The sequence below is a fragment of the Dromiciops gliroides genome, chromosome 2, assembly GCF_019393635.1.
Source record: "Dromiciops gliroides isolate mDroGli1 chromosome 2, mDroGli1.pri, whole genome shotgun sequence".
Taxonomy (NCBI): domain Eukaryota; kingdom Metazoa; phylum Chordata; class Mammalia; order Microbiotheria; family Microbiotheriidae; genus Dromiciops; species Dromiciops gliroides.
The window spans coordinates 279,962,402-279,977,948 of record NC_057862.1 but is presented as its reverse complement, the minus strand read 5'-3'; the positions used below and the strand labels follow the sequence as shown (position 1 = coordinate 279,977,948).

At 43.1% G+C, this 15,547-nt stretch overlaps 1 protein-coding gene across 5 annotated transcripts in view; it reads right to left on the bottom strand.

Annotated features, from left to right (window-relative positions):
• LOC122740668 (core histone macro-H2A.1) overlaps positions 1–13,416 on the bottom strand; it is a 101,401-nt gene extending 87,985 nt beyond the window's left edge. For all 5 annotated transcript variants that reach the window (XM_043983161.1, XM_043983165.1, XM_043983162.1 and 2 more), the window contains exon 1: positions 13,266–13,416. The gene's annotated coding sequence lies outside the window, so the exon portion shown is untranslated. The remainder of the gene's footprint in view (positions 1–13,265) is intronic.
• Positions 13,417–15,547: the final 2,131 nt, after the last annotated feature.

The window sequence follows — 15,547 nt, the reverse complement described above, 5'->3', positions numbered from 1 at the left end:
CTAAGGTTCCTTCTAGCTCTAAGATTATCCGACCCTCTGCATTTAAATCACTAGTCCTTTACCACCAACTAGTGCCCTCTCTGCCAGAAATTACGTTGTATTTATTTGGTATGGATTCTGTATATAATTATGAACATATATTATTTCCTTTTGGCAGCTAGGTGGTGCAGTGGATAAATGCCCTGAAGTTGGAAGGACCTGAGTGCAAATGTTACCTCAGTCACTTACTAGCTGTGTGACCCTGGGCAAGTCACTTAACCCCAATCGCCTTAAACATTTCACGTCATCTCTAGTTGTCCTGATGTATATCTTGTTAGTGAGGAGAGAGTGAGGTTGGTGACTTTGCACAGCCCTCCCTAACTTAAATGAAATTCAGTGCCAGTCATGACATCTGCCATGGTTCTCTTAGAAGGACAAACAACAATTATTTTCCTCTGATAGACCCTAAGCTCCGGGAGGAAAAGAATTGTTCTTTTTTTGTATTTGTATATCCAGTGCCTAGCACAGTTCCTGACACATAGTAGGTACTTAATATATAATTATTGATTAGTCATTGTGGAAGAGTACCCAGAATATACATCCTATATATGTACTCTTCTCTTTGAGAATGATTTAAACACACACTGACATTATGCTTGATGAAAGTGTCAAACAACCACAGGGAAGCTTCCCCAAATAGCTCTGTAGAAGCATGAATGCTACCAGGCTGGGCAATATGGTTTCGGTCCAGCTATGACTGATGAGAGCTAAGTGCCTATGGAAAACAAGCGCCTACAGAGAATGTATACAAGATACCAGACTCCAGCTCCTCTGACTCCAGTCTTCTTAATTACAAGTCTAGCATTCAAGCCTCAGCATTTGGGGTCAGAAGATCTGAGTCTGAGTTTTGGCTCTGTTACCTCTGACATCTTGAACAACTCATTTCTCTGCACTTCTTTCCTCATCTCTTAAATGAGGGGATTGCACTGGATCGGAGATTCTTAACCTTTTTTTGTGCCATGATCCCCATTCTTAAATGATGTTTTTAAATGAATAAAGTAAAATATGTAGCTTGACAAAAGAAATAAATGATTTTCAAACATAGCTATCAAAATATATTAAAAAATAGTTCATGGGGGCAGTAGGGGTCGATAAAGCACCGGCCCTGGATTCAGGAGTACCTGAGTTCAAATTTGACCTCACACTTGGCATTTACTAGCTGTGTGACCCCGGGCAAGTCATTTAACCCCCACTGCCCTACCAAAAAAAAAAAAAAATCCAGCCTCAGACACTTGACACTTTTACTAGCTGTGTGACCCTGGGCAAGGCACTTAACCTCAATTATCTTCACCAAAACAAACAAACCAGGGGCAGCTAGGTAGCACAGTGGATAAAGCACCAGCTCTGGAGTCAGGAGGACCTGAGTTCAAATCTGACCCCAGACACTTGACACTTAACTAGCTGCGTGACCCTGGGCAAGTCACTTAACCCTCACTGCCCTGAAAAGAAAAAAAAAGAAAGAAAACCAAACCAAACCAAACCAAACAAACAAACAAAAAAACTCCAACTAGTTCATGGACCTCAGGTTAAGAAGCCTTGCCCCAGATAAGTACTTAAAGGTACTTAAAATCTGATGATCCTAGTTTATCTCTCTACTCCAAACTGAAAATATATGCTTTTCTTAGACTCATTTTTATGCAAAGTACATACAACTCTATCCCTTTCCCACTTGAATAACCCTAGAGCCCTCTCTGTCCTCCTACATGTCCATCAATTGTTTTATGTTTAGAAAAGTGATTGGACATTAGGTTACTGTGATAGACATTGTATGTCTGGCCCAACTATTATTCTGTCACCTGGTCAGATGGAGGAGCTGAAGAAGTTTCTAACAAAGTGATCATTTACAAAAAGCATTGCTAGGCACAGGCCTTGGATTCAGGAGGACCTGAGTTCAAATCTGGCCTCAGACACTTGACATTTACTAGCTGTATGACCCTGGGTAAGTCAATTAACCCTCACTGCCCCATAAAAAAAGAGAGGAAGAGAGGAAGAGAGTGGGAGAGAGAGAGGAGAGGAGAGAAGAGGAGAGGAGAGGGAGGAGCCTTGCTGGGAGTTTATTTTGCAAAGACCCTAATCTTTTCCTACCCATGAATCAATTACAGAAAACCACCCCGTTGTTTTAGAAAGCCACAAATACGACACTTTCTGACCCTCCATTTCCTAATTTGTAAAGTGAGGAAAATAATACCTGGACTATCTCAAAGGAAAATGCTCTGAAAACCCTAAAATGCTCTAATATACACATTATCACTCACCTTAACTGAGCACAGAACAGTTAGAAACCTGAGAGGCATATCTCATATAAGAAGGTATTGTGGACATTCCTCTCCAACCCTTGCCAATCACGAGGGAGGAAAACACACTGGAACAGGACAGGCCCAGCTGTGCCACTTTCTAGCCATACAGACTTAGTCATGAGTCTTCCTCACTCCCTTTCTCTGGTCCTTATGTCAAACCCTTTATTTCACAGATGAAGGCCAGGGAGATGAGGTCACACAGTTAAGAGGGTGGCAGAGCTGGGATTAGTATGCTTGTGGATCAGATGGGGAAAATAAGCTATGTTCTGCCACCTATACTAGGCTGTTGAGATCAGATGATGTGATTTATATAAAGGAAAAAACATTACCCCATCATCAGAAGAACAAGCCCTGGAGTCAGTAGAACTACATAGCTTTCAAGGCTATCCATAACTTGTCCCTAGCCCACCTATCCAACTTCTCCACTTACCAGTCTCAGTCCTAACTCTATCATGCTATTCCTTCTCACCTTAATATCTTCCTTTTCCCCACATTCTCTCCAAATCCTACCCATCCTTGAAGTCCTATTCCAAATCATCCTCCTCTAGGAAGCCTTCCTTGACCACTCTGTATCCCAGTTATTGTTGGGATAGCAATCTAAAGCAGCCACCCCAGCACTGGATTCTAGTCTTGTATCGTTCTCTTAGCCACCATCCTAGTTCATGCACTCCTCAACTCTCATCTGGACTACTGTAATAGCCTAATTGTTCTTCATGCCTCTGGCATCTCCTACTTCCTCCCTATCCCTGATTTTCATAAAGGACAGGTTAGACCAAGCCACTCCTTTGCTACTGGAATTCCTTACTGCTTCTAGAATCAAGGGTAAACTTCTTAGTTTGGCATTTAAAGCCCTTCACAACCTAGCTCCACCCCACCTGTCTAATCTTAGATCACTCCTCTTTGTGCACTCTACGGTCCAGTCAAACTGACCTTAATGTTCCTCATACATGGTATTCCATCTCCAGTCTCCATGCTTTTGCCCTGGCTATTCACCCTATGCTTCAGATGCAAATCTCACCTCTACCTCTTAGAATCTCTAGTTTCTTTGAAAACTCAGCTAAAGCACCACTTCCTAAATTAAACTCTTCCGAATTCCCCAGCTGCAAGTGCCTCCCCCACTTCACAGTACCCTGTTTTTTATGTCTCCAGTATATAGAGATAACATATGTATATACATATGTACACATATACATACACACATATAGCTATATATACACAGATATGTTATCTCTCCTGATAGAATGCAAGCTCCTTGAGGGTAGAGAATATTTCATTTTTGTCTTTATAACTACCCCTAGCAGCTAATACAGTGGTTAGCATAGAGTGGGTCCTTAATAAATACTTGTCAGCTGATTGTATCTCCAACTGAAACATGAAATCGCAGAGGGAAAAAGTCTTCTTTTGTGTCCTCTGCATCACTGACTTGATACTGGACACACAGTGGGAGCTTTACAAATGCCTTTTATTTCAAACCTTCAGAAGATCCATGATTTCAGGAATGTGGGCACTCCCTCCACTAACATTGATCACAGACTAATATGTACAGAAGATCAGACTTCAAGTTGGAAGGGAACTTATCTATATTTGAATCCAATCCCCTCAATTTACAGATGAGATATGAAATTACTTGCTCAAAGGTATACAAAAGAAAGTGGCAGAGCTGAGATTTTTTTCTTTAAGTGAGGCAATTGGGGTTAAGTGACTTGCCCAGGGTCACACAGCTAGTAAGTGTTAAGTGTCTGAGGCCGCAGAGCTGAGATTTGAAACCAGGTCCTCTGACAACAAATCCAATGCTCTTTCCACTATGCCACAGCACCTTAGTAGAGAAATATGTCTTCAGGAGTTGTTAGTAAGCTATTAAAAAAAAAAAATTCCACCACCTTGTGGCCAACCTTGGAGTGATGAAGAAAAGAGTTCTAGATTTAGAATCAGGAACACTTGAGATTGATTCCTACCTACTTAATAGATATGTAACACTGAGGAAAATAATTTTACCCCTGCCTCAGTTTCCTCATCTGTAAAATGGGGCTAACAATAGCACCTACTTCACAGGGGTTTTGTAAAGATCAAATAGGTTAATAAAGCTCTTTGGAAATCTTCAAGGGCAGTAGGAAGTTCAAGAATACTTACCACAACATTACCCTGAAAGTTGCTTAAACCTCTCATCTTTCAAATAGAATATTTACAGGACTTCCTGTGCCTGGGCCTCTGCAGGGCACTGCCTGTTTGGAGGGATTTTTCCTCATGTCTAGAATGTTCAGCCTCTTAGAATTCTTGACTCCTTCCAAAGCTCAGCCCAAGGGCCACCTCCTTAAAGAAATCTGTCCTGAGTCCCTCAGTTGTGACCGCATTTATCACTTTATATTTATTTTAAACATATCTGTGAACACACTGCATCCCTCTAGTAGGTTGATAGTTCCTTGAGGGTTAGGAATTGGCTCCCTTTTCTATTTGTTTCCCCTAAGCCTGACACATAAGCAGAGCATAATAAATACCTATTGATAGACTCATAAATCATAAAATGTATAGCTGGAAGGGTTGAAGCATTAACTTCTAGTTCTATCCTCTCATTTTATGGATGAGGAAACTGAGGCTTAGAAAAGTTAAATCATTTGTCCAAAGTCACTAAGGTAATCAGTTATCAGAGCTGGGGCTTGCATTGGATACCTCACAGGGTTGTTGTGAAGGCAGTGCTTTATTATTATTATAATTTTTTTAATTTTTTTTTTTTAGTGAGGCAATTGGGGTTAAGTGACTTGCCTAGGGTCACACAGCTGTTAAGTTTTAAGTGTCTGAGGTCGGATTTGAACTCAGGTACTCCTGACTCCAGGGCCGGTGCTCTATCCACTGCACCACCTAGCTGCCCCAGTGCTTTATTATTATTGTTGTCGTTGGCATTGTTATTGTTATCATCTAACATTTCTACAGCTCTTACTATGTGTCAAGCACTGTGTGAAACACTTTACAATTATTATCATCTATGCCTCTCTTCCATCTGATTTCCCTTCCTAATTTTGGGAATACTTACCAGTGTGATTTTTTCAGGACAGCATTATGAGAAATGCCACTCAAGCTCACGCTAGAATCCATTAATAGCAATTCCACTTCTAAAGTACATAGCAACTTTCCTTCAAGGAGTTCAAAGTGCCTCATTCACATACCCTTCTTATATACTTGTAAGAAAGATGAATAGACCAAAGATTATTATTGTTTCATCTGTTACAATTCATGAAACTAAGGCTGATAAGCTAAGAAACTAATCTAAGGTTAGACAGTGGATAGCTTAGCCAGAATAGAACCCCAATATCCTGATTCTCCAGCAATGTAGGAAATAAAAAGATGCCCTAAAGACATCTCCAAAAAAGCACCTCTGCACATCTTTTAAAAGTTTTCCTTGCAGCAAGCCAAATAAAGGGGTTTTTCAGACTTCATAATTTAACTCCATTATTAGACAGACCTAAAAACCAAGTAGCAAGGAGCTAATAATCAAGACAATAACAAAATGGCTTAGAGATATATTATAAAGTTTTTTATTAGCTAAATAATTAATACTTGCACATTTACCATAAATAAAAGTATTGATTAGTTTGATTGGTGACAGCTATTTAAAGGTAATTACATCCTACTATAAGGATGACAGATTCTGTAAGATTAGTGCTCAGATCAAAGCCATGTTGTCACAGGATAATGATCTCATGGAGTTGGATAAATGCCCACTTTCTACACAAGCATTTGTCACCCTCCCATCAACTTCAATCACCAAGGCCAATCTGAGACACTTAATTCAGGAGCATGAGACACTAATCCTGTTACAACATTCCCTTCCATTTATTCCCATCATACAAAATGATTAACCGTGTCACTGTTGTCACTCCCAAGAGACATGGGATACAGTACAATAACCATCACTCAATGGGCTGAGGTTAAAAAGTGTCACTCTGATTGGTTTAAAATAGGGGCCTGCTCTAGTTTTCCAGCCAATCAAGAATGCCATCTGTCCCCATTCATGCACACACTTCCTTGAAAGTATGTTGCACTAGATAAGTATCCTACAGTCAATTCTCCACAATCCTTTGGAAGCAAGCCATGAAGTGCTGCAGGTGAAAAACCCAGTTATTTTGTGCTTTGGAATACTATAGCTTTTGCCTCTTATTTTTCTTCCTTATTTGTTTATTTAGGGCTTAAAACTAATCTAGTGTGCACCTGAGCATCAGCCAACTGATAGGGAGCTTAAATTTGCCTTGGAAAATCTACTACATAGAGGATTGTTATTTGTCCTTCATTCTCAAAGACCATGACATCAGGGTGATGTCATGACTTGCACTGAATTGAAGTGTGGGAGGGCTGTATAAGGTCACCAACCTCACTCTCTTCTCCAGAGCCATCTGGGTCCAGTAGCAAGATATACATTGGAAATGGCCCCAGGTGTTTTAAGGCAATTGGGGTTAAGTGACATGCCTAGGGTCACACAATAAGTATATGTGGTGAAATTTTAACTCAGGCACTCCCAACTTCTGGGCCAGTGCTCTGTCCATTGTGCCACCTAGCTGCTCTTACAGAGAAGATAACGCCATGTTTACTTGATTAAAAGAATTTTCTTCAAATGTTAATACCCAATAAGGAAAACAAAAATTCCCCTTGTCCTCATTTCCATTCTCATTACAACCATCCCAATTCAGAAACCCCCTTAGACTCCCAAATAGCTTCATAACTAGTTCTGTTGACTCTAGGCTACATTCTCCATACTGTCAGCCAAGTTATCTTCCTTTTGAATTACTCTGATCATGACATTTCTCTACCTGAAAATCTTTAGGGACTCCCCATTGCCTACTGATTGAAGTATAAAGTTCTGAACCTGGCATTTTAAGACTTCCTTCAAACTAACTTTCCAACCTGAGCAAATATGACTCCCTTCACAGTCTATAATCTCGCTGAACAAGACTACTCTTTTACCCATGCTATTTCTGCCCTTCCCCATCTTTACACACATCATCCCTAATGGCTAGAATAGAATCCTCCCTCCCCTCAGCTCCATTTTTTAAAGTCCCCATTTTATTTCAAGTCCCAAGTTGACTTCAGATATCACCTTGTCTATTATCCCTGGGGTCATAGCCATGTATTATCATTTCCCATCCCCTCCCTGTGAGATTGTAAGGTCTATATTCCCAGACCCAAGCACAATGCCTTATACATGAAGTGTCTGTTTCACTGAATGAAGGCACAGGCCTGATTGACAAAGTGATTTCCTCACCCCATGCCCAGTCCACAAGCTCCTTCCATTTGGGAAGGGTGTGTCCCAATAAAAAATGGAAAACATCTACACTAATGGAAACCCATCAAATAAAAGCACCCAGGGCCAGTGAAGTGGTTCTGTGAAAAACATTCCCAAACAATAATATATTTCCAAGGTTCTTGACTGCTAAATGATTCTCATAAGCCATTCCCACAGAACAGTGAACTTTCTTCTAATTATCAGCCAAGAGAGCATAAACTTGTGGAATTATATAGAGGAAACAATGGTTTGCAGACATTCTTGGAACCACAAGCTGGAAGATACCTCAAAGGTTATATAGTCCAAACCTCTCATTTTGCTCATCTGGAAACTGAGGCACAGAGAAGTGAAGTGATTTGTCCAAAAGCATACAGATCCAAGTGGCAAAGCTGGGATTTGAACCCAGGTCCTCCAACTCCAGATCTATTACCAATTCACCGTACTAAAGAGCCTCAGTGAACTGGGATGAACCCAGGCAGAACACAGAAGTGGGGAAAATACTTGGGTCACCATAACCCCCTTTCTTTCAGGGTTTCGGAGAATCCTTTTGAACTAAGAGACACAGAAGGTTACCATGCAATCCCCACAGCTGTCTTTCTCTGGCCATCAGCCCTAGATCAGTAAAACAACAGATGAACAATCTCCTGAGGCAGCTGCAATGATGTCAGAAGCAGTCAGGCTGTTGTTGGGGGTTATTTGGGGGTTTTCCTTTTGGCTTTTGTAAGTAAAGCAACTGCTTGATGGCAGTGACAGAGGTAAAAAAATGAACTAGTCTTGTTATGAGTTGTCCAAAGTAAGGTTTTTGTAGACTCCCTTGAAATAATATTTCAAAATTCCCTATTATTTTGGGCCTCCTAATGTATAATTAAGTGAGCATACTATAAAGCAATTCCTATCAGTTTTGCTAAAATAGGAGATGTCACAAAGTTTGAGTGTATTTATGTGCTGAAGTCTAATTGATGCATTATTCAAAGTTAGAGGTTAGAAACCATTTAGTCCATTTCATAGCTGTACAAGAATCCCCTGCACAACATTCCCACAAGTGGGCATCCAACCTTTGCCTAGAAACCTATAGGGAGGGGGAAATTCAATAAATACACATGAAGCCAGCTCTAATTTTTAGAAGTTTTTACTCTCATGGAGTCAAAGCCTGTCTCTATAATTTCTACCCACTACCCCTAGTTCTGCTTATTCGGGCCCAAGCTTAACTATGCATCTTCCACATGACAGCCCAGCCAATACTGGAAGACAACTATTATATTTGCCCTGAAGTCTTCTCTTCTCCCCATTACCTTTAACTTCTCATACAGCATGTTCTGAGGACCCTCCAACCATCCAGGTTGCCATTCCTCCAGACCTTCTCTAGGTCTTTCCTAAAACTAGGCACCCAGAACTGAAGACAATGCTCTACATGTGAGCTACACAAGAACTCTCACCTCACGAGGGAGTCCTCTCTTTTAATGCAACCTAAGATTCATTTTCACTTGCTGGCAACTGTATCACAGTTGACACATGCTGAGCTTGAAGTCCAACTAAATCCCCTAGATCTCCCTTTCCCTCTCTCTCTCTCTCTTTTTTTTTTTGGTGGGGCAATGAAGGTTGTGACTTGCCATGGGTCACACAGCTAGTAAGTGTCAAGTGTCTGAGACTGGATTTGAACTTAGGTCCTCATGAATCCAGGGCTGGTGCCTTATCCACTGCGCCACCTAGCTGCACCCTTCCCTCTCTTTTTTAAAAGAATGACTACTATCTCGAAGTCATTACCTATTACTCATAATTAGGGCAGCTGCATGGTGCAGCAGGTAGAGCATTGGGCTTGGAGACAGGAAGAGCTTCATTCAAATCCTACCTCGGACACTAGCTAAGTTAACCATGGGCTGGTCACAAACTCTCAGCTCTCTCCCAAGATCCTCATCTATAAAATAAGAGAAGGCTTGATTCCAATGTCCCTCTAAATGCTCTATGATGCTATTTAATAGTGTTTTTAAAGTTTATAAAATACTTTCCCCCCAACAACCCTGTGACATTCTGCCTATATAGATCTCATAATGATTAAATGAGATAATATAAGTGAAAACACCACAAAAACTATACAATGCCAAGCACTGTATATATGTAAGGGGTTATAGTCATTTCAATTATTATTTTTATTTTATTATTCCAATTTTTTTTTTTTAGTGAGGCAACTGGGGTTAAGTGACTTGCCCAGGGTCACACAGCTAGTAAGTCTTAAGTGTCTGAGGCCAGATTTGAACTCAGGTACTCCTGACTCCAGGGCCGGTGCTCTATCTACTGCACCACCTAGCTGCCCCTTATTATTTTTATTTTAAAAATCATGACTTTGTTGTATTGCATCACTCATCCAGGGGAAGGCTACAAGGCCGTGCAGATTAAAGATACGACTAGAGTCAAGACCTAGGTTGTACATAGTCCCTTTGTGCCACATGACCTTGGATATGCAGTGCCTGGAAAAAAGCAAGTGTTTAGTAAATGCTTGTTGGTTCACTCATTTACAAGTCTTTTATTCCTCTTCCTTCAAATGATTATCATACAGCATAACCTCAAGAACCCTCATCATCCCAGTCACTCTTTTCTAGACACTCCAGCTTGTCAATATCCTTCCTGAAATGTAGTACTCAACACTAAAAATAATCCTAAAAGAGAATGTAAGCTCCCCGAGGTCATGAAATTTGGTTTTTTTATCCACTGCTTGGTGTCTGGAGCATAGTAGGCACTTAATAAATTCTAGCTAAATGAACAAAAGAACTATACTGTCTGACTAAAACTTAAAACATCTGGGAGCACCACTGCATCCCAAATTGAGAGCTGGAGGGACCTTCAGAGGTGGTCCTCTCATTTTATAGAGGAAAAAACTGAGGCCAAGAAAGAAGAAATTGATCAGTGACTGACTCCAAATCTAGCACTCTTTCCAACGTACCACTGTATCCCATGTTCTAAGCACTGTGACTATCCTAAGATGAAATCAGTTTTTTTGGTTGCCACATGTATTGATTTGCGCTGAGCTTGTTAGTCATAATTCTTGGTCTGTATGTGTTTAGAGAAATTGGACAATTTCTGAGGTCTGAAAATAAAATATCTCAATGTCCAACCTCTTCCTGATATAATTCATGTTTCCTTTACTCTTCATTTCCAGCACTGTGTTAGCTTTCAATACCAGCACTAATTGTGTCAGCTAGGTGGTGCAATGGATGGCGTTGGACTTGGAATGAGAAAGACCTCAGTTCAAATCTTGCCTTGAACATTGTAGCTATGCAGTCCTGGGTAAGTCACTTAACTTCTTGGCCTTGGTTACCTCATCCTTAAAATGGATCTAATAATGGCACCTGCCTTATATGGTTGTTGTAAGGATTAAATAAGAATATTAGTAAAGTGCTATATAAATGCTAGATATTACTATTATAAAATCGATTAAAACTACAAACCCAGATTTTCGGAAACTGTGGAAATATTTGACTATCTCATTGTGATAAGCAGACAGAAAAGTGTAATTTAAAATCCTTTTAAAAAAAACAGTAAACATTTTTTTATAGAGAAAAATTTTAACTTTCACATGAAATGTAGGAGGTATAACAAACTAAACTTGTTTTAGATGTATACAGAAGAGTTGGTGCCAACTCTGGGAAATCAGAGGTGCTTGCTTTCATAATCAAATGGGTGAATACCCCCACTGGGGGTAAAAGTGAGTTCCAAGTCTGTGAATGAGTGCTACCAGCTCCACAAAAGCCAATGGTCTTTAAAGAAAGCCTAGTCTTAAAAAGGGGAAGGAAGCACCTTGAACTGGGAAACCTCAAACTATGAGAGTAAAGGGAAGGAAACTGGCATGACCCTATAATTTTCTTGTCTTACAGGACGTTTATGGCATCATAAAAATCTTACAAGTTTTTCACAATAAGTGCAAGTGTTACAACTGAAGATTTACTTGCTTTTCATGATCCAATTGGTCTCTTTGGAAATAAAGCAGTTTCTTAACATGTATGTAAGAATTCTGTATGCATTTGTAGTCTGAATTTATTTTAGGTAATGTAGAGAGTAATGGGATAAACTTGGTGTGCTGAAGGTCAGGTGAGATGACATACAATTTCAAACATCCCTCCCAACCTCCACCCACCCCACTCCTAGGACAAGGGAGGCAGGTCTGTAGTTTCGATCCTTTCTCAACCCTACAAAGGATCAAAGATTTAGAAGCAGGAATGACCTTAGAGGTCGAGTCCCCCTCATTTTATAGATGAGAAAACCAAGACCCATAGTGCCCAAGATAACACAGGGCAGTCTGACAGAGTTGGGTACAGAACTCAGTTCTTCGGACTCCAATTCCAGCATTTCACCAATATGCTCTTCCGGGAATTACCTTCGGGAAATAAACTGTAAACAGAAGAACTACCGGGAAACTAAAGAACATGGAGTGCTGGTGAGTCCCCCAAATCCCCACAGTTCCCTAATGAGAAGAGGCTTGTCCAGACATCATCTTCGGGTACCAACCGGGTCAACTCGGTCTAATCCTTTGCCCCAACTGAAGAGGGCCCCTTGCCAAGGTAGCTTCCTCAGCTTCTTCCCCCCGGGGGGCCTGAGGGGGAACTAATGACAGGACTTGGAATGGCCCAGGCTCCAATTCCCACACATGCACATCCATCTCCTTCCTTCCAGGGCCTGCTTCTCTGCCCTCACTCCCTCTGCCAGTATTGTTCTGGGGAGCTCGCAACACCCCTCCTTCCCGAACACCCCCTTCTCTCTCCCATCCATTCTCGTAACTCCGGGGCGCCACGTTGCCGCCGACGCTGCCTCATCTTCCAAGTACAACTTTAGGCACCTTTAACACAAGACTTCCAAACACCGCCCTCAGTCCAGGCCTGGCCAAGGAGTGGGGAGGGGTATTAGAGGGGGGGATGGGAGGAGTCCTTTTCTTCACCTCTTTCCAGGTTCTGCACCTTCCCTTCCAGGAGCTGGAGGCACTGGGCTTTCCACCCACCCCTCCCTGTTCCGCCCCATCCCCAACGGCTTGGGCTCCCCGAAGGGCGGGAACAGCCCCAGGAGGCTCTGCCGGCTCCGTGGCCCGGGAGGGGAGTGGGGGCGGGTGAGAGGAGGAGGAGGGCAGCAGCAGCAGCGGCGGCGGCGGCGGCGGCAGAGGCAGGGATAGGATGCTTGCTTTTTTTTTTCTTCCAAAGGAAGTTGGTTTCCGGGTTTATTTTTAAAAATTAAGAAGCTGTCGGCCTTGCAAGCTTGCTTGCAAGAAAGGAAAGAAAGCAAGGCGACCTCTTTAAAGGAAAAAAAGGGGGGAGGGGGAATTGGGGGAGAAACAAACGAAATCTTCCTTCCTTCTTTCCTTTCTCTCGCTCTCTCCGCAGCTGGAGCAGGTTTCCCCCCCACCCCCACCCCCGGCCCTGAGCAGCCTCCCCCCCCAACCCCCACCCCGCGCCCAAAGCCAGACGGAGAGGGACACAATGTATCCCATCCGGGGCGGCCCGGGCTGCCTGGAGCGAGAATTCTCAATGGAAAGCCGGGCGCTCTGCCGGGCAGCCCGCCAGCCCCGGGGACGGCGGCGGCGGCGGCGGCTGCCCGAGCAAACAAGCGCACGGCCCCAGAGGAGCGGGAAAGACCGGACCCTCCCCCCGCCCCCCCCCCTCCCGCCGATCACTTACGGAGCGGCTCCCAGGCAGCAGCAGCAGCAGCAATATGTCTCCTGCCTCGGCCGCTCTCGCTCTTTCTCTCCGCGCTCGCTCGTCCGGTCTCTTTCCCCCCACCTCCCTCTCGCTCGCTCGCTCCCTCGCGCGCGCTCGTTCTCTCTCTCCTCTCTCTCGCTCGCTCGCTCGCTCTCTCTCGATCTCGGCTCAGCCGCCGTGTGAACTGGAACCAGTCGGCAGTGTCTGTGTGAATCCCCACAATGCACCGCGAACCACTCGTCACATCCCCATCCTCGGCCCGTGTCCGGCTGGCAGAGGTCCTTCCCTTCCCCCTCTACTCCCGGCCCCCCCACCCCCAAAGCCGCGCGCCCGTGCACGCGCCCCATCTACACCCTCCTTTTCCAATGCGCGGCCTCGCGCGTTCACGTACGAGCGCCTAGTGAGGCTCCGGAGCAGTCAAGCCTAGCTGCCCAGCTGCCCAGCTGCCCCAGGCCTCGGAGCCCTCTGCAGGAGAGTCTGGCTCCTTGTCCTGTGCAGGCTCGAGCTCCGGTCCTGCAGCTTAGAGGGCCTTCTCTTTCTCCGACTGCCAGTCGGGTTGCTACTTCCCAGTTCAGTTCGAAAAGCATTATTAAATGCTTAGTTGGCTAGGCACCTAAGTGGTAACGCTTTCGGGAAACAAAAGATGCAAACAGAAAACAGTCTCTACCCACGAGGAGCTTGCATTCTGCGAGGTGGGGTTGGCCTGTCCTGGGTTTGCTGAAGATAATCACCTTGCTACTTTTGCTTTGCTTGTTGTGAGGCTCAGAGTCATTCCGATGCCTTTCTCTTAGCCGGTAGAAGCAGTCGTCCCTATTCAGGCCCTTCTCAGGGCTTCTCCCGGATAATTTCTCAGCCTGTAATGTGGCTGCTATTTTGGCAAAAGCCTTTTGAGAAAAGTCGGGGGACTGTGGAGATTTGGTGGAGCGAAGTTCAAAACACAGGTCATCTATCTTGAGCCTTGCTTGGAAGTAAAGCATTTCACTGTGCTCCTATCCATAGGAAGGAGGACCAAAGCAAGAGAAAGACTTAAAAATAACTGGACTACCCAATCATCAACTCTCTCTAACCCAGCTGGACAAGAGGATTTAGAACTGGAAGGGACATGATTGCATCTAGTCCAAACCCTTCGTTTTGTAGATGAGGGAACACAAACACAGAGGAGAAGAAAGTATTTGCTGAAGGTCACACAGCTAGCATGTAGTAGCAGAGTCAGCATTCAAACCCAGGTCTTCTCATTCCAAATTCAGTGCTTCTTCCACTACACCACAGTAGAGCATTCATTGAGGATGATTATGGAAGTCTTCCTTAAGGGGGGCACAGATTGCCCATCTCTCAGGTTGGTTTAGAAATGGAAAAAGGAAGTGGAAGAAATCACTCTTCCTTGTGATTTACAGATTCATAATGTACAAAAAGGCCACTGAGGAATAAACTCTCAAGAAGTATGAGAGAAGACATCATATACTTGAAGAAAAAGCCTGTGTGTGTGTGTGTGTGTGTGTGTGTGTGTGTGTGTGTCCTCAGACCACTGAATTCCCTGATTAAGGAACTTGGGATGAAGAGATTCTTTCTATGAATGCAGCAGTTTATTGGCTCAGAGATGCCTGGTGCTTTTAAAGTTTAAGAAAGTTGCCTTGGTGTCATGTAGCCAATATGTTAGATTTAACCCATGTCTTCTTGTCTAGATGGCCACCTCTCATCTAGCCTTCTCTGCCTCTCATCACCCCCTAAAGGGCATCACAGAAAATGTCAATAACTCCTGACCTAAATGCCTTTTTCATCTCTACAAAATCTTTATGTGATTTATGTGATTATAAAGAAATAAGAGGAAAACACACTTTCACTATAGATATTCCACAACAAAACACATCTTTACAGGCACATAATTGACTGGAGGGCACAAAGTATACAAGATCCTAATGTGTTTATTTTTTATTGACTATAAAAAGTATTTGATTTAGTACAACAATATATCACCTTAAAGGCTCTCTTCCAACAAAGTATTTCCCTTTCATGTGTTAAAATCATATAAGACTAGGGCAGCTAGATGGCACAGCGGTTAAAGCGCTGGCCCTGGATTCAGGAGTACCTGAGTACAAATCCGGCCTCAGACACTTGACACTTATTGGCTGTGTGACCCTGGGCAAGTCACTTAACCCCCATTGCCCCACCAAAAAACCCAAAACAAACAAAAAACATAATTTTTAAAAATACTAAAAAAAATCATATAAGACTGCTTGAAAGATGTAACAGATAACTTTGTT